At 42.9% G+C, this 15,616-nt stretch overlaps 34 non-coding genes across 34 annotated transcripts; all 34 read left to right on the forward strand.

The window, feature by feature from the left end:
* The first annotated feature begins 217 nt into the window (after positions 1-217).
* TRNAR-ACG (transfer RNA arginine (anticodon ACG)) lies at positions 218-290 on the forward strand. Its single transcript has one exon. It is a non-coding gene; the product is annotated as a tRNA-Arg (tRNA).
* A 397-nt stretch (positions 291-687) lies between these two features.
* On the forward strand, positions 688-760 carry TRNAH-AUG (transfer RNA histidin (anticodon AUG)). Its single transcript has one exon. It is a non-coding gene; the product is annotated as a tRNA-His (tRNA).
* A 477-nt stretch (positions 761-1,237) lies between these two features.
* On the forward strand, positions 1,238-1,309 carry TRNAH-GUG (transfer RNA histidin (anticodon GUG)). The gene has a single exon. It is a non-coding gene; the product is annotated as a tRNA-His (tRNA).
* A 1,263-nt stretch (positions 1,310-2,572) lies between these two features.
* TRNAR-ACG (transfer RNA arginine (anticodon ACG)) lies at positions 2,573-2,645 on the forward strand. Its single transcript has one exon. It is a non-coding gene; the product is annotated as a tRNA-Arg (tRNA).
* A 397-nt stretch (positions 2,646-3,042) lies between these two features.
* TRNAR-ACG (transfer RNA arginine (anticodon ACG)) lies at positions 3,043-3,115 on the forward strand. The gene has a single exon. It is a non-coding gene; the product is annotated as a tRNA-Arg (tRNA).
* A 397-nt stretch (positions 3,116-3,512) lies between these two features.
* TRNAH-AUG (transfer RNA histidin (anticodon AUG)) lies at positions 3,513-3,585 on the forward strand. Its single transcript has one exon. It is a non-coding gene; the product is annotated as a tRNA-His (tRNA).
* A 7-nt stretch (positions 3,586-3,592) lies between these two features.
* Positions 3,593-3,664, forward strand: TRNAH-GUG (transfer RNA histidin (anticodon GUG)). The gene has a single exon. It is a non-coding gene; the product is annotated as a tRNA-His (tRNA).
* A 318-nt stretch (positions 3,665-3,982) lies between these two features.
* On the forward strand, positions 3,983-4,055 carry TRNAR-ACG (transfer RNA arginine (anticodon ACG)). Its single transcript has one exon. It is a non-coding gene; the product is annotated as a tRNA-Arg (tRNA).
* A 7-nt stretch (positions 4,056-4,062) lies between these two features.
* TRNAH-GUG (transfer RNA histidin (anticodon GUG)) lies at positions 4,063-4,134 on the forward strand. Its single transcript has one exon. It is a non-coding gene; the product is annotated as a tRNA-His (tRNA).
* A 1,808-nt stretch (positions 4,135-5,942) lies between these two features.
* On the forward strand, positions 5,943-6,014 carry TRNAH-GUG (transfer RNA histidin (anticodon GUG)). The gene has a single exon. It is a non-coding gene; the product is annotated as a tRNA-His (tRNA).
* Positions 6,015-6,802: 788 nt separating this feature from the next.
* Positions 6,803-6,875, forward strand: TRNAR-ACG (transfer RNA arginine (anticodon ACG)). The gene has a single exon. It is a non-coding gene; the product is annotated as a tRNA-Arg (tRNA).
* A 7-nt stretch (positions 6,876-6,882) lies between these two features.
* TRNAH-GUG (transfer RNA histidin (anticodon GUG)) lies at positions 6,883-6,954 on the forward strand. The gene has a single exon. It is a non-coding gene; the product is annotated as a tRNA-His (tRNA).
* Positions 6,955-7,678: 724 nt separating this feature from the next.
* On the forward strand, positions 7,679-7,751 carry TRNAR-ACG (transfer RNA arginine (anticodon ACG)). Its single transcript has one exon. It is a non-coding gene; the product is annotated as a tRNA-Arg (tRNA).
* A 333-nt stretch (positions 7,752-8,084) lies between these two features.
* On the forward strand, positions 8,085-8,157 carry TRNAR-ACG (transfer RNA arginine (anticodon ACG)). The gene has a single exon. It is a non-coding gene; the product is annotated as a tRNA-Arg (tRNA).
* Positions 8,158-8,554: 397 nt separating this feature from the next.
* Positions 8,555-8,627, forward strand: TRNAR-ACG (transfer RNA arginine (anticodon ACG)). Its single transcript has one exon. It is a non-coding gene; the product is annotated as a tRNA-Arg (tRNA).
* A 7-nt stretch (positions 8,628-8,634) lies between these two features.
* On the forward strand, positions 8,635-8,706 carry TRNAH-GUG (transfer RNA histidin (anticodon GUG)). The gene has a single exon. It is a non-coding gene; the product is annotated as a tRNA-His (tRNA).
* A 318-nt stretch (positions 8,707-9,024) lies between these two features.
* On the forward strand, positions 9,025-9,097 carry TRNAR-ACG (transfer RNA arginine (anticodon ACG)). The gene has a single exon. It is a non-coding gene; the product is annotated as a tRNA-Arg (tRNA).
* A 7-nt stretch (positions 9,098-9,104) lies between these two features.
* TRNAH-GUG (transfer RNA histidin (anticodon GUG)) lies at positions 9,105-9,176 on the forward strand. The gene has a single exon. It is a non-coding gene; the product is annotated as a tRNA-His (tRNA).
* A 323-nt stretch (positions 9,177-9,499) lies between these two features.
* Positions 9,500-9,572, forward strand: TRNAR-ACG (transfer RNA arginine (anticodon ACG)). Its single transcript has one exon. It is a non-coding gene; the product is annotated as a tRNA-Arg (tRNA).
* A 397-nt stretch (positions 9,573-9,969) lies between these two features.
* Positions 9,970-10,042, forward strand: TRNAR-ACG (transfer RNA arginine (anticodon ACG)). Its single transcript has one exon. It is a non-coding gene; the product is annotated as a tRNA-Arg (tRNA).
* Positions 10,043-10,439: 397 nt separating this feature from the next.
* On the forward strand, positions 10,440-10,512 carry TRNAR-ACG (transfer RNA arginine (anticodon ACG)). The gene has a single exon. It is a non-coding gene; the product is annotated as a tRNA-Arg (tRNA).
* A 7-nt stretch (positions 10,513-10,519) lies between these two features.
* TRNAH-GUG (transfer RNA histidin (anticodon GUG)) lies at positions 10,520-10,591 on the forward strand. Its single transcript has one exon. It is a non-coding gene; the product is annotated as a tRNA-His (tRNA).
* A 793-nt stretch (positions 10,592-11,384) lies between these two features.
* On the forward strand, positions 11,385-11,457 carry TRNAR-ACG (transfer RNA arginine (anticodon ACG)). The gene has a single exon. It is a non-coding gene; the product is annotated as a tRNA-Arg (tRNA).
* A 7-nt stretch (positions 11,458-11,464) lies between these two features.
* TRNAH-GUG (transfer RNA histidin (anticodon GUG)) lies at positions 11,465-11,536 on the forward strand. Its single transcript has one exon. It is a non-coding gene; the product is annotated as a tRNA-His (tRNA).
* Positions 11,537-11,854: 318 nt separating this feature from the next.
* TRNAR-ACG (transfer RNA arginine (anticodon ACG)) lies at positions 11,855-11,927 on the forward strand. Its single transcript has one exon. It is a non-coding gene; the product is annotated as a tRNA-Arg (tRNA).
* Positions 11,928-11,934: 7 nt separating this feature from the next.
* Positions 11,935-12,006, forward strand: TRNAH-GUG (transfer RNA histidin (anticodon GUG)). The gene has a single exon. It is a non-coding gene; the product is annotated as a tRNA-His (tRNA).
* Positions 12,007-12,404: 398 nt separating this feature from the next.
* TRNAH-GUG (transfer RNA histidin (anticodon GUG)) lies at positions 12,405-12,476 on the forward strand. Its single transcript has one exon. It is a non-coding gene; the product is annotated as a tRNA-His (tRNA).
* Positions 12,477-12,794: 318 nt separating this feature from the next.
* On the forward strand, positions 12,795-12,867 carry TRNAR-ACG (transfer RNA arginine (anticodon ACG)). The gene has a single exon. It is a non-coding gene; the product is annotated as a tRNA-Arg (tRNA).
* A 397-nt stretch (positions 12,868-13,264) lies between these two features.
* On the forward strand, positions 13,265-13,337 carry TRNAH-AUG (transfer RNA histidin (anticodon AUG)). Its single transcript has one exon. It is a non-coding gene; the product is annotated as a tRNA-His (tRNA).
* A 397-nt stretch (positions 13,338-13,734) lies between these two features.
* TRNAR-ACG (transfer RNA arginine (anticodon ACG)) lies at positions 13,735-13,807 on the forward strand. Its single transcript has one exon. It is a non-coding gene; the product is annotated as a tRNA-Arg (tRNA).
* Positions 13,808-14,204: 397 nt separating this feature from the next.
* Positions 14,205-14,277, forward strand: TRNAR-ACG (transfer RNA arginine (anticodon ACG)). Its single transcript has one exon. It is a non-coding gene; the product is annotated as a tRNA-Arg (tRNA).
* Positions 14,278-14,284: 7 nt separating this feature from the next.
* Positions 14,285-14,356, forward strand: TRNAH-GUG (transfer RNA histidin (anticodon GUG)). The gene has a single exon. It is a non-coding gene; the product is annotated as a tRNA-His (tRNA).
* A 318-nt stretch (positions 14,357-14,674) lies between these two features.
* Positions 14,675-14,747, forward strand: TRNAR-ACG (transfer RNA arginine (anticodon ACG)). Its single transcript has one exon. It is a non-coding gene; the product is annotated as a tRNA-Arg (tRNA).
* Positions 14,748-14,754: 7 nt separating this feature from the next.
* TRNAH-GUG (transfer RNA histidin (anticodon GUG)) lies at positions 14,755-14,826 on the forward strand. The gene has a single exon. It is a non-coding gene; the product is annotated as a tRNA-His (tRNA).
* Positions 14,827-15,616: the final 790 nt, after the last annotated feature.

Genomic DNA, 15,616 nt, shown 5'->3' on the forward strand with positions numbered 1-15,616 from the left:
TTGGCTTCTCTGAATTTCTTGGACCACATTTGGCAACATTGTGATTTCAACTCTCCCAATATCACATTGTCAGAAAACTCACACCGTTTCCAGATCTCATGAAAATATGTTATCTCTGATGATTGGATTGGCAAGAAACGGACTGGACTTAATGCAATGTTGGAAGTTTGCTAGTTTTTTAAAATGAGTCACATTTTGAACTGCAGCACTCTCGTCAGGGCCAGTGGCGCAATGGATAACGCGTCTGACTACGAATCAGAAGATTGTAGGTTCGACTCCTACCTGGCTCGAAGCGTTGTCGTGATCGTATAGTGGTTAGTACTCTGCGATGTGGCCGCAGCAACCCCGGTTCGAATCCAAGTCACGGCATGTCTTTTTTTGTTCCAATATTAACGCCAACTTCCCAAGGTGGAAAATTCTTTTCAGAGTTTTAGGAAAAAAAGCAACTCATGTTTCTCCTGTATTATTTGTTGGCTTCTCTGAATTTCTTGGACCACATTTGGCAACATTGTGATTTCAACTCTCCCAAAATCACATTGTCAGAAAACTCACACCGTTTCCAGATCTCATGAAAATATGTTATCTCTGATGATTGGATTGGCAAGAAACGGATTGGACTTATTGCAATGTTGGAAGTTTGCTAGCTTTTTAAAATGAGTCACATTTTGAACTGCAGCACTCTCATCAGGGCCAGTGGCGCAATGGATAACGCGTCTGACTATGGATCAGAAGATTGTAGGTTCGACTCCTACCTGGCTCGAAGCGTTGCCGTGATCGTATAGTGGTTAGTACTCTGCGTTGTGGCCGCAGCAACCCCGGTTCGAATCCGGTTCACGGCATGTCTTTTTTTGTTCCAATATTAACGCCAACTTCCCAAGGTGGAAAATTCTTTTCAGAGTTTTAGGAGAAAAAGCAACTCATGTTTCTCCTGTGTTATTTGTTGGCTTCTCTGAATTTCTTGGACCACATTTGGCAACATTGTGATTTCAACTCTCCCAAAATCACATTGTCAGAAAACTCACACCGTTTCCAGATCTCATGAAAATATGTTATCTCTGATGATTGGATTGGCAAGAAACGGATTGGACTTATTGCAATGTTGGAAGTTTGCTAGTTCTTTAAAATGAGTCACATTTTGGGCTGCAGCACTCTCATCAGTGCCAGTGGCGCAATGGATAACGCATCTGACTACGGATCAGAAGATTGTAGGTTCGACTCCTACCTGGCTCGAAGCGTTGCCGTGATCGTATAGTGGTTAGTACTCTGCGTTGTGGCCGCAGCAACCCCGGTTCGAATCCGGGTCACGGCATGCCTTTTTTTGTTCCAATATTAACGCCAACTTCCCAAGGTGGAAAATTCTTTTCAGAGTTTTAGGAAAAAAAGCAACTCATGTTTCTCCTGTGTTATTTGTTGGCTTCTCTGAATTTCTTGGACCACATTTGGCAACATTGTGATTTCAACTCTCCCAAAATCACATTGTCAGAAAACTCACACCGTTTCCAGATCTCATGAAAATATGTTATCTCTGATGATTGGATTGGCAAGAAACGGATTGGACTTATTGCAATGTTGGAAGTTTGCTAGTTCTTTAAAATGTGTCACATTTTGGGCTGCAGCACTCTCATCAGGGCCAGTGGCGCAATGGATAACGCGTCTGACTACGGATCAGGAGATTGTAGGTTCGACTCCTACCTGGCTCGAAGCTTTGCCGTGATCGTATAGTGGTTAGTACTCTGCGTTGTGGCCGCAGCAACCCCGGTTCGAATCCGGGTCACAGCATGCCTTTTTTTGTTCCATTTTTAACGCCAACTTCCCAAGGTGGAAAATTCTTTTCAGAGTTTTAGGAAAAAAAGCAACTCATGTTTCTCCTGTGTTATTTGTTGGCTTCTCTGAATTTCTTGGACCACATTTGGCAACATTGTGATTTCAACTCTCCCAAAATCACATTGTCAGAAAACTCACACCGTTTCCAGATCTCATGAAAATATGTTATCTTATCTCTGATGATTGGATTGGCAAGAAACGGATTGGACTTATTGCAATGTTGGAAGTTTGCTAGTTCTTTAAAATGAGTCACATTTTGGGCTGCAGCGCTCTTATCAGGGCCAGTGGCGCAATGGATAATGCGTCTGACTACGGATCAGAAGATTGTAGGTTCGACTCCTACCTGGCTCGAAGCGTTGCCGTGGTCGTTTAGTGGTTAGTACTCTGCGTTGTGGCCGCAGCAACCCCGGTTCGAATCCGGGTCACGGCATGTCTTTTTTTGTTAAAATATTAACGCCAACTTCCCAAGGTGGAAAATTCTTTTCAGAGTTTTAGGAAAAAAAGCAACTCATGTTTCTCCTGTGTTATTTGTTGGCTTCTCTGAATTTCTTGGACCACATTTGGCAACATTGTGATTTCAACTCTCCCAAAATCACATTGTCAGAAAACTCACACCGTTTCCAGATCTCATGAAAATATGTTATCTCTGATGATTGGATTGGCAAGAAACGGATTGGACTTATTGCAATGTTGGAAGTTTGCTAGTTTTTTAAAATGAGTCACATTTTGAACTGCAGCACTCTCGTCAGGGCCAGTGGCGCAATGGTTAACGCGTCTGACTACGGATCAGAAGATTGTAGGTTCGACTCCTACCTGGTTCGAAGCGTTGCCGTGATCGTATAGTGGTTAGTACTCTGCGTTGTGGCAGCAGCAACCCCGGTTCGAATCCGGTTCACGGCATGCCTTTTTTTGTTCCAATATTAACACCAACTTCCCAAGGTGGAAAATTCTTTTCAGAGTTTTAGGAAAAAAAGCAACTCATGTTTCTCCTGTATTATTTGTTGGCTTCTCTGAATTTCTTGGACCACATTTGGCAACATTGTGATTTCAACTCTCCCAAAATCACATTGTCAGAAAACTCACACCGTTTCCAGATCTCATGAAAATATGTTATCTCTGATGATTGGATTGGCAAGAAACGGATTGGACTTATTGCAATGTTGGAAGTTTGCTAGTTTTTTAAAATGAGTCACATTTTGAACTGCAGCAGTCTCGTCAGGGCCAGTGGCGCAATGGATAACGCGTCTGACTACGGATCAGAAGATTGTAGGTTCGACTCCTACCTGGCTCGAAGCGTTGCCGTGATCGTATAGTGGTTAGTACTCTGCGTTGTGGCCGCAGCAACCCTGGTTTGGATCCAAGTCTCGGCATGTCTTTTTTTGTTCCAATATTAACGCCAACTTCCCAAGGTGGAAAATTCTTTTCAGAGTTTTAGGAAAAAAAGCAACTCATGTTTCTCCTGTGTTATTTGTTGGCTTCTCTGAATTTCTTGGACCACATTTGGCAACATTGTGATTTCAACTCTCCCAAAATCACATTGTCAGAAAACTCACACCGTTTCCAGATCTCATGAAAATATGTTATCTCTGATGATTGGATTGGCAAGAAACGGATTGGACTTATTGCAATGTTGGAAGTTTGCTAGTTTTTTAAAATGAGTCACATTTTGAACTGCAGCACTCTCGTCAGGGCCAGTGGCGCAATGGATAACGCGTCTGACTATGGATCAGAAGATTGTAGGTTCGACTCCTACCTGGCTCGAAGCGTTGCCGTGATCGTATAGTGGTTAGTACTCTGCGTTGTGGCCGCAGCAACCCCGGTTCGAATCCGGGTCACGGCATTTTTTTTTTTGTTCCAATATTAACGCCAACTTCCCAAGGTGGAAAATTCTTTTCAGAGTTTTAGGAAAAAAAGCAACTCATGTTTCTCCTGTGTTATTTGTTGGCTTCTCTGAATTTCTTGGACCACATTTGGCAACATTGTGATTTCAACTCTCCCCAAATCACATTGTCAGAAAACTCACACCGTTTCCAGATCTCATGAAAATATGTTATCTCTGATGATTGGATTGGCAAGAAACGGATTGGACTTATTGCAATGTTGGAAGTTTGCTAGTTTTTTAAAATGAGTCACATTTTGAACGGCAGCACTCTCGTCAGGGCCAGTGGCGCAATGGATAACGCGTCTGACTACGGATCAGAAGATTGTAGGTTCGACTCCTACCTGGCTCGAAGCGTTGCCGTGATCGTATAGTGGTTAGTACTCTGCGTTGTGGCCGCAGCAGCCCCGGTTCGAATCCGGGTCACGGCATGTCTTTTTTTGTTCCAATATTAACGCAAACTTCCCAAGGTGGAAAATTCTTTTCAGAGTTTTAGGAAAAAAAGCAACTCATGTTTCTCCTGTGTTATTTGTTGGCTTCTCTGAATTTCTTGGACCACATTTGGCAACATTGTGATTTCAACTCTCCCAAAATCACATTGTCAGAAAACTCACACCGTTTCCAGATCTCATGAAAATATGTTATCTCTGATGATTGGATTGGCAAGAAACGGATTGGACTTATTGCAATGTTGGAAGTTTGCTAGTTCTTTAAAATGTGTCACATTTTGGGCTGCAGCACTCTCATCAGGGCCAGTGGCGCAATGGATAACGCGTCTGACTACGGATCAGGAGATTGTAGGTTCGACTCCTACCTGGCTCGAAGCTTTGCCGTGATCGTATAGTGGTTAGTACTCTGCGTTGTGGCCGCAGCAACCCCGGTTCGAATCCGGGTCACAGCATGCCTTTTTTTGTTCCATTTTTAACGCCAACTTCCCAAGGTGGAAAATTCTTTTCAGAGTTTTAGGAAAAAAAGCAACTCATGTTTCTCCTGTGTTATTTGTTGGCTTCTCTGAATTTCTTGGACCACATTTGGCAACATTGTGATTTCAACTCTCCCAAAATCACATTGTCAGAAAACTCACACCGTTTCCAGATCTCATGAAAATATGTTATCTCTGATGATTGGATTGGCAAGAAACGGATTGGACTTATTGCAATGTTGGAAGTTTGCTAGTTCTTTAAAATGAGTCACATTTTGGGCTGCAGCACTCTCATCAGGGCCAGTGGCGCAATGGATAACGCGTCTGACTACGGATCAGAAGATTGTAGGTTCAACTCCTTCCTGGCTCGAAGCGTTGCTGTGATCGTATAGTGGTTAGCACTCTGCGTTGTGGCCGCAGCAACCCCGGTTCGAATCCGGTTCATAGCATGTCTTTTTTTGTTCCAATATTAACGCCAACTTCCCAAGGTGGAAAATTCTTTTCAGAGTTTTAGGAAAAAAAGCAACTCATGTTTCTCCTGTGTTATTTGTTGGCTTCTCTGAATTTCTTGGACCACATTTGGCAACATTGTGATTTCAACTCTCCCAAAATCACATTGTCAGAAAACTCACACCGTTTCCAGATCTCATGAAAATATGTTATCTCTGATGATTGGATTGGCAAGAAACGGATTGGACTTATTGCAATGTTGGAAGTTTGCTAGTTCTTTAAAATGTGTCACATTTTGGGCTGCAGCACTCTCATCAGGGCCAGTGGCGCAATGGATAACGCGTCTGACTACGGATCAGGAGATTGTAGGTTCGACTCCTACCTGGCTCGAAGCTTTGCCGTGATCGTATAGTGGTTAGTACTCTGCGTTGTGGCCGCAGCAACCCCGGTTCGAATCCGGGTCACAGCATGCCTTTTTTTGTTCCAATTTTAACGCCAACTTCCCAAGGTGGAAAATTCTTTTCAGAGTTTTAGGAAAAAAAGCAACTCATTTTTCTCCTGTATTATTTGTTGGCTTCTCTGAATTTCTTGGACCACTTTTGGCAACATTGTGATTTCAACTCTCCCAAAATCACATTGTCAGAAAACTCACACCGTTTCCAGATCTCATGAAAATATGTTATCTCTGATGATTGGATTGGCAAGAAACGGATTGGACTTATTGCAATGTTGGAAGTTTGCTAGTTCTTTAAAATGAGTCACATTTTGGGCTGCAGCACTCTCATCAGGGCCAGTGGCACAATGGATAACGCGTCTGACTACGGATCAGGAGATTGTAGGTTCGACTCCTACCTGGCTCGAAGCGTTGCCGTGATCGTATAGTGGTTAGTACTCTGCGTTGTGGCCGCAGCAGCCCCGGTTCGAATCCGGGTCACGGCATGTCTTTTTTTGTTCCAATATTAACGCCAACTTCCCAAGGTGGAAAATTCTTTTCAGAGTTTTAGGAAAAAAAGCAACTCATGTTTCTCCTGTGTTATTTGTTGGCTTCTCTGAATTTCTTGGACCACATTTGGCAACATTGTGATTTCAACTCTCCCAAAATCACATTGTCAGAAAACTCACACCGTTTCCAGATCTCATGAAAATATGTTATCTCTGATGATTGGATTGGCAAGAAACGGATTGGACTTATTGCAATGTTGGAAGTTTGCTAGTTCTTTAAAATGAGTCACATTTTGGGCTGCAGCACTCTCATCAGGGCCAGTTGCGCAATGGATAACGCGTCTGACTACGGATCTGGAGATTGTAGGTTCGACTCCTACCTGGCTCGAAGCTTTGCCGTGATCGTATAGTGGTTAGTACTCTGCATTGTGGCCGCAGCAACCCTGGTTCGAATCCGGGTCACAGCATGCCTTTTTTTGTTAGAATATTAACGCCAACTTCCCAAGGTGGAAAATTATTTTCAGAGTTTTAGGAAAAAAAGCAACTCATGTTTCTCCTGTGTTATTTGTTGGCTTCTCTGAATTTCTTGGACCACATTTGGCAACATTGTGATTTCAACTCTCCCAAAGTCACATTGTCAGAAAACTCACACCGTTTCCAGATCTCATGAAAATATGTTATCTCTGATGATTGGATTGGCAAGAAACGGATTGGACTTATTGCAATGTTGGAAGTTTGCTAGTTCTTTAAAATGAGTCACATTTTGGGCTGCAGCGCTCTCGTCAGGGCCAGTGGCGCAATGGATAACGCATCTGACTACGGATCAGAAGATTGTAGGTTCGATTCCTACCTGGCTCGAAGCGTTGCCGTGATCGTATAGTGGTTAGTACTCTGCGTTGTGGCCGCAGCAACCCCGGTTCGAATCCGGGTCACGGCATGTCTTTTTTTGTTCCAATATTAACACCAACTTCCCAAGGTGGAAAATTATTTTCAGAGTTTTAGGAAAAAAAGCAACTCATGTTTCTCCTGTGTTATTTGTTGGCTTCTCTGAATTTCTTGGACCACATTTGGCAACATTGTGATTTCAACTCTCCCAAAATCACATTGTCAGAAAACTCACACTTATTGCAATGTTGGAAGTTGGCTAGTTCTTTAAAATGAGTCACATTTTGGGCTGCAGCACTCTCATCAGGGCCAGTGGCGCAATGGATAACGCGTCTGACTACGGATCAGAAGATTGTAGGTTTGACTCCTACCTGGCTCGAAGCGTTGCCGTGATCGTATAGTGGTTAGTACTCTGCTTTGTGGCCGCAGCAACCCTGGTTCGAATCCGGGTCATGGCATGTCTTTTTTTGTTCCAATATTAACTCCAACTTCCCAAGGTGGAAAATTATTTTCAGAGTTTTAGGAAAAAAAGCAACTCATGTTTCTCCTGTGTTATTTGTTGGCTTCTCTGAATTTCTTGGACCACATTTGGCAACATTGTGATTTCAACTCTCCCAAAATCACATTGTCAGAAAACTCACACCGTTTCCAGATCTCATGAAAATATGTTATCTCTGATGATTGGATTGGCAAGAAACGGATTGGACTTATTGCAATGTTGGAAGTTTGCTAGTTTTTTAAAATGAGTCACATTTTGAACTGCAGCGCTCTCGTCAGGGCCAGTGGCGCAATGGATAACGCGTCTGACTACGGATCAGAAGATTGTAGGTTCGACTCCTACCTGGCTCGAAGCGTTGCCGTGATCGTATAGTGGTTAGTACTCTGCGTTGTGGCCGCAGCAACCCCGGTTCGAATCCGGGTCACAGCATGTCTTTTTTTGTTCCAATAATAACGCCAACTTCCCAAGGTGGAAAATTCTTTTCAGAGATTTAGGAAAAAAAGCAACTCATGTTTCTCCTGTGTTATTTGTTGGCTTCTCTGAATTTCTTGGACCACATTTGGCAACATTGTGATTTCAACTCTCCCAAAATCACATTGTCAGAAAACTCACACTTATTGCAATGTTGGAAGTTGGCTGGTTCTTTAAAATGAGTCACATTTTGGGCTGCAGCATTCTCATCAGGGCCAGTGGCGCAATGGATAACGCGTCTGACTACGGATCAGAAGATTGTAGGTTCGACTCCTACCTGGCTCGAAGCGTTGCCGTGATCGTATAGTGGTTAGTACTCTGCTTTGTGGCCGCAGCAACCCTTGTTCGAATCCGGGTCATGGCATGTCTTTTTTTGTTCCAATATTAACTCCAACTTCCCAAGGTGGAAAATTATTTTCAGAGTTTTAGGAAAAAAAGCAACTCATGTTTCTCCTGTGTTATTTGTTGGCTTCTCTGAATTTCTTGGACCACATTTGGCAACATTGTGATTTCAACTCTCCCAAAATCACATTGTCAGAAAACTCACACCGTTTCCAGATCTCATGAAAATATGTTATCTCTGATGATTGGATTGGCAAGAAACGGATTGGACTTATTGCAATGTTGGAAGTTTGCTAGTTTTTTAAAATGAGTCACATTTTGAACTGCAGCGCTCTCGTCAGGGCCAGTGGCGCAATGGATAACGCGTCTGACTACGGATCAGAAGATTGTAGGTTCGACTCCTACCTGGCTCGAAGCGTTGCCGTGATCGTATAGTGGTTAGTACTCTGCGTTGTGGCCGCAGCAACCCCGGTTCGAATCCGGGTCACGGCATGTCTTTTTTTGTTCCAATATTAACGCCAACTTCCCAAGGTGGAAAATTCTTTTCAGAGTTTTAGGAAAAAAAGCAACTCATGTTTCTCCTGTGTTATTTGTTGGCTTCTCTGAATTTCTTGGACCACATTTGGCAACATTGTGATTTCAACTCTCCCAAAATCACATTGTCAGAAAACTCACACCGTTTCCAGATCTCATGAAAATATGTTATCTCTGATGATTGGATTGGCAAGAAACGGATTGGACTTATTGCAATGTTGGAAGTTGGCTAGTTCTTTAAAATGAGTCACATTTTGGGCTGCAGCACTCTCATCAGGGCCAGTGGCGCAATGGATAACGCGTCTGACTACGGATCAGAAGATTGTAGGTTCGACTCCTACCTGGCTCGAAGCGTTGCCGTGATCGTATAGTGGTTAGTACTCTGCGTTGTGGCCGCAGCAACCCCGGTTCGAATCCGGGTCACGGCATGTCTTTTTTTGTTCCAATATTAATGCCAACTTCCCAAGGTGGAAAATTCTTTTCAGAGTTTTAGGAAAAAAAGCAACTCATGTTTCTCCTGTGTTATTTGTTGGCTTCTCTGAATTTCTTGGACCACATTTGGCAACATTGTGATTTCAACTCTCCCAAAATCACATTGTCAGAAAACTCACACCGTTTCCAGATCTCATGAAAATATGTTATCTTATCTTTGATGATTGGATTGGCAAGAAACGGATTGGACTTATTGCAATGTTGGAAGTTTGCTAGTTCTTTAAAATGAGTCACATTTTGGGCTGCAGCACTCTCATCAGGGCCAGTGGCGCAATGGATAACGCATCTGACTACGGATCAGAAGATTGTAGGTTCGACTCCTACCTGGCTCGAAGCATTGCCGTGATCGTATAGTGGTTAGTACTCTGCGTTGTGGCCGCAGCAACCCCGGTTCGAATCCGGGACACGGCATGTCTTTTTTTGTTCCAATTTTAACGCCAACTTCCCAAGGTGGAAAATTCTTTTCAGAGTTTTAGGAAAAAAAGCAACTCATGTTTCTCCTGTGTTATTTGTTGGCTTCTCTGAATTTCTTGGACCACATTTGGCAACATTGTGATTTCAACTCTCCCAAAATCACATTGTCAGAAAACTCACACCGTTTCCAGATCTCATGAAAATATGTTATCTCTGATGATTGGATTGGCAAGAAACGGATTGGACTTATTGCAATGTTGGAAGTTTGCTAGTTCTTTAAAATGAGTCACATTTTGGGCTGCAGCACTCTCATCAGGGCCAGTGGCGCAATGGATAACGCGTCTGACTACGGATCAGAAGATTGTAGGTTCGACTCCTACCTGGCTCGAAGCGTTGCCGTGATCGTATAGTGGTTAGTACTCTGCTTTGTGGCCGCAGCAACCCTGGTTCGAATCCGGGTCATGGCATGTCTTTTTTTGTTCCAATATTAACTCCAACTTCCCAAGGTGGAAAATTATTTTCAGAGTTTTAGGAAAAAAAGCAACTCATGTTTCTCCTGTGTTATTTGTTGGCTTCTCTGAATTTCTTGGACCACATTTGGCAACATTGTGATTTCAACTCTCCCAAAATCACATTGTCAGAAAACTCACACCGTTTCCAGATCTTATGAAAATATGTTATCTCTGATGATTGGATTGGCAAGAAACGGATTGGACTTATTGCAATGTTGGAAGTTTGCTAGTTTTTTAAAATGAGTCACATTTTAAACTGCAGCGCTCTCGTCAGGGCCAGTGGCGCAATGGATAACGCGTCTGACTACGGATCAGAAGATTGTAGGTTCGACTCCTACCTGGCTCAAAGCGTTGCCGTGATCGTATAGTGGTTAGTACTCTGCGTTGTGGCCGCAGCAACCCCGGTTCGAATCCGGGTCACGGCATGTCTTTTTTTGTTCCAATATTAACGCCAACTTCCCAAGGTGGAAAATTCTTTTCAGAGTTTTAGGAAAAAAAGCAACTCATGTTTCTCCTGTGTTATTTGTTGGCTTCTCTGAATTTCTTGGACCACATTTGGCAACATTGTGATTTCAACTCTCCCAAAATCACATTGTCAGAAAACTCACACCGTTTCCAGATCTCATGAAAATATGTTATCTTATCTCTGATGATTGGATTGGCAAGAAACGGATTGGACTTATTGCAATGTTGGAAGTTTGCTAGTTCTTTAAAATGAGTCACATTTTGGGCTGCAGCACTCTCATCAGGGCCAGTGGCGCAATTGATAACGCGTCTGACTACGGATCAGAAGATTGTAGGTTCGACTCCTACCTGGCTCGAAGCGTTGCCGTGATCGTATAGTGGTTAGTACTCTGCGTTGTGGCCGCAGCAACCCCGGTTCGAATCCGGGTCACAGCATGTCTTTTTTTGTTCCAATATTAACGCCAACTTCCCAAGGTGGAAAATTCTTTTCAGAGTTTTAGGAAAAAAAGCAACTCATGTTTCTCCTGTGTTATTTGTTGGCTTCTCTGAATTTCTTGGACCACATTTGGCAACATTGTGATTTCAACTCTCCCAAAATCACATTGTCAGAAAACTCACACCGTTTTCAGATCTCATGAAAATATGTTATCTCTGATGATTGGATTGGCAAGAAACGGATTGGACTTATTGCAATGTTGGAAGTTTGCTAGTTCTTTAAAATGAGTCACATTTTGGGCTGCAGCTCTCTCATCAGGGCCAGTGGCGCAATGGATAACGCGTCTGACTACGGATCAGAAGATTGTAGGTTCGACTCCTACCTGGCTCGAAGCGTTGCCGTGATCGTATAGTGGTTAGTACTCTGCGTTGTGGCCGCAGCAACCCTGGTTCGAATCCGGGTCACGGCATGTCTTTTTTTGTTCCAATATTAACGCCAACTTCCCAAGGTGGAAAATTCTTTTCAGAGTTTTAGGAAAAAAAGCAACTCATGTTTCTCCTGTGTTATTTGTTGGCTTCTCTGAATTTCTTGGACCACATTTGGCAACATTGTGATTTCAACTCTCCCAAAATCACATTGTCAGAAAACTCACACCGTTTCCAGATCTCATGAAAATATGTTATCTCTGATGATTGGATTGGCAAGAAACGGATTGGACTTATTGCAATGTTGGAAGTTTGCTAGTTTTTTAAAATGAGTCACATTTTGAACTGCAGCGCTCTCGTCAGGGCCAGTGGCGCAATGGATAACGCGTCTGACTACGGATCAGAAGATTGTAGGTTCGACTCCTACCTGGCTCGAAGCGTTGCCGTGATCGTATAGTGGTTATTACTCTGCGTTGTGGCCGCAGCAACCCCGGTTCGAATCCGGGTCACGGCATGTCTTTTTTTGTTCCAATATTAACGCCAACTTCCCAAGGTGGAAAATTCTTTTCAGAGTTTTAGGAAAAAAAGCAACTCATGTTTCTCCTGTGTTATTTGTTGGCTTCTCTGAATTTCTTGGACCACATTTGGCAACATTGTGATTTCAACTCTCCCAAAATCACATTGTCAGAAAACTCACACCGTTTCCAGATCTCATGAAAATATGTTATCTCTGATGATTGGATTGGCAAGAAACGGATTGGACTTATTGCAATGTTGGAAGTTTGCTAGTTCTTTAAAATGAGTCACATTTTGGGCTGCAGCACTCTCATCAGGGCCAGTGGCACAATGGATAACGCATCTGACTACGGATCAGAAGATTGTAGGTTCGACTCCTACCTGGCTCGAAGCGTTGCCGTGATCGTATAGTGGTTAGTACTCTGCGTTGTGGCCGCAGCAACCCCGGTTCGAATCCGGGTCACGGCATGTCTTTTTTTGTTCCAATATTAACACCAACTTCCCAAGGTGGAAAATTCTTTTCAGAGTTTTAGGAAAAAAAGCAACTCATGTTTCTCCTGTGTTATTTGTTGGCTTCTCTGAATTTCTTGGACCACATTTGGCAACATTGTGATTTCAACTCTCCCAAAATCACATTGTCAGAAAACTCACACCGTTTCCAGATCTCATGAAAATATGTTATCTCTGATGATTGGATTGGCAAGAAACGGATTGGACTTATTGCAATGTTGGAAGTTTGCTAGTTTTTTAAAATTAGTCACATTTTGTACTGCAGCGCTCTCGTCAGGGCCAGTGGCGCAATGGATAACGCATCTGACTACGGATCAGAAGATTGTAGGTTCGACTCCTACCTGGCTCGAAGCGTTGCCGTGATCGTATAGTGGTTAGTACTCAGCGTTGTGGCCGCAGCAACCCCGGTTCGAATCCGGGTCACGGCATGTCTTTTTTTGTTCCAATATTAACACCAACTTCCCAAGGTGGAAAATTCTTTTCAGAGTTTTAGGAAAAAAAGCAACTCATGTTTCTCCTGTGTTATTTGTTGGCTTCTCTGAATTTCTTGGACCACATTTGGCAACATTGTGATTTCAACTCTCCCAAAATCACATTGTCAGAAAACTCACACCGTTTCCAGATCTCATGAAAATATGTTATCTCTGATGATTGGATTGGCAAGAAACGGATTGGACTTATTGCAATGTTGGAAGTTTGCTAGTTTTTTAAAATGAGTAACATTTTGAACTGCAGCACTCTCATCAGGGCCAGTGGCGCAATGGATAACGCATCTGACTATGGATCAGAAGATTGTCGGTTCGACTCCTACCTGGCTCGAAGCGTTGCCGTGATCGTATAGTGGTTAGTACTCTGCTTTGTGGCCGCAGCAACCCTGGTTCGAATCCGGGTCATGGCATGTCTTTTTTTGTTCCAATATTAACTCCAACTTCCCAAGGTGGAAAATTATTTTCAGAGTTTTAGGAAAAAAAGCAACTCATGTTTCTCCTGTGTTATTTGTTGGCTTCTCTGAATTTCTTGGACCACATTTGCCAACATTGTGATTTCAACTCTCCCAAAATCACATTGTCAGAAAACTCACACCGTTTCCAGATCTCATGAAAATATGTTATCTCTGATGATTGGATTGGCAAGAAACGGATTGGACTTATTGCAATGTTGGAAGTTTGCTAGTTTTTTAAAATTAGTCACATTTTGTACTGCAGCGCTCTCGTCAGGGCCAGTGGCGCAATGGATAACGCATCTGACTACGGATCAGAAGATTGTAGGTTCGACTCCTACCTGGCTCGAAGCGTTGCCGTGATCGTATAGTGGTTAGTACTCAGCGTTGTGGCAGCAGCAACCCCGGTTCGAATCCGGGTCACGGCATGTCTTTTTTTGTTCCAATATTAACACCAACTTCCCAAGGTGGAAAATTCTTTTCAGAGTTTTAGGAAAAAAAGCAACTCATGTTTCTCCTGTGTTATTTGTTGGCTTCTCTGAATTTCTTGGACCACTTTTGGCAACATTGTGATTTCAACTCTCCCAAAATCACATTGTCAGAAAACTCACACCGTTTCCAGATCTCATGAAAATATGTTATCTCTGATGATTGGATTGGCAAGAAACGGATTGGACTTATTGCAATGTTGGAAGTTTGCTAGTTCTTTAAAATGAGTCACATTTTGGGCTGCAGCACTCTCATCAGGGCCAGTGGCGCAATGGATAACGCGTCTGACTACGGATCAGAAGATTGTAGGTTCGACTCCTACCTGGCTCGAAGCGTTGCCGTGATCGTATAGTGGTTAGTACTCTGCGTTGTGGCCGCAGCAACCCCGGTTCGAATCCGGGTCACGGCATGTCTTTTTTTGTTCCAATAATAACGCCAACTTCCCAAGGTGGAAAATTCTTTTCAGAGATTTAGGAAAAAAAGCAACTCATGTTTCTCCTGTGTTATTTGTTGGCTTCTCTGAATTTCTTGGACCACATTTGGCAACATTGTGATTTCAACTCTCCCAAAATCACATTGTCAGAAAACTCACACCGTTTCCAGATCTCATGAAAATATGTTATCTCTGATGATAGGATTGGCAAGAAACGGATTGGACTTATTGCAATGTTGGAAGTTTGCTAGTTCTTTAAAATGAGTCACATTTTGGGTTGCAGCACTCTCATCAGGGCCAGTGGCGCAATGGATAACGCGTCTGACTACGGATCAGAAGATTGTAGGTTCGACTCCTACCTGGCTCGAAGCGTTGCCGTGATCGTATAGTGGTTAGTACTCTGCGTTGTGGCCGCAGCAACCCCGGTTCGAATCCGGGTCACGGCATGTCTTTTTTTGTTCCAATATTAACGCCAACTTCCCAAGGTGGAAAATTCTTTTCAGAGTTTTAGGAAAAAAAGCAACTCATGTTTCTCCTGTGTTATTTGTTGGCTTCTCTGAATTTCTTGGACCACATTTGGCAACATTGTGATTTCAACTCTCCCAAAATCACATTGTCAGAAAACTCACACCGTTTCCAGATCTCATGAAAATATGTTATCTTATCTCTGATGATTGGATTGGCAAGAAACGGATTGGACTTATTGCAATGTTGGAAGTTTGCTAGTTCTTTAAAATGAGTCACATTTTGGGCTGCAGCACTCTCATCAGGGCCAGTGGCGCAATTGATAACGCGTCTGACTACGGATCAGAAGATTGTAGGTTCGACTCCTACCTGGCTCGAAGCGTTGCCGTGATCGTATAGTGGTTAGTACTCTGCGTTGTGGCCGCAGCAACCCCGGTTCGAATCCGGGTCACAGCATGTCTTTTTTTGTTCCAATATTAACGTCAACTTCCCAAGGTGGAAAATTCTTTTCAGAGTTTTAGGAAAAAAAGCAACTCATGTTTCTCCTGTGTTATTTGTTGGCTTCTCTGAATTTCTTGGACCACATTTGGCAACATTGTGATTTCAACTCTCCCAAAATCACATTGTCAGAAAACTCACACCGTTTCCAGATCTCATGAAAATATGTTATCTTATCTCTGATGATTGGATTGGCAAGAAACGGATTGGACTTATTGCAATGTTGGAAGTTTGCTAGTTCTTTAAAATGAGTCACATTTTGGGCTGCAGCAC

This window comes from Engystomops pustulosus, chromosome 4, assembly GCF_040894005.1.
Source record: "Engystomops pustulosus chromosome 4, aEngPut4.maternal, whole genome shotgun sequence".
Classification (NCBI taxonomy): Eukaryota; Metazoa; Chordata; class Amphibia; order Anura; family Leptodactylidae; genus Engystomops; species Engystomops pustulosus.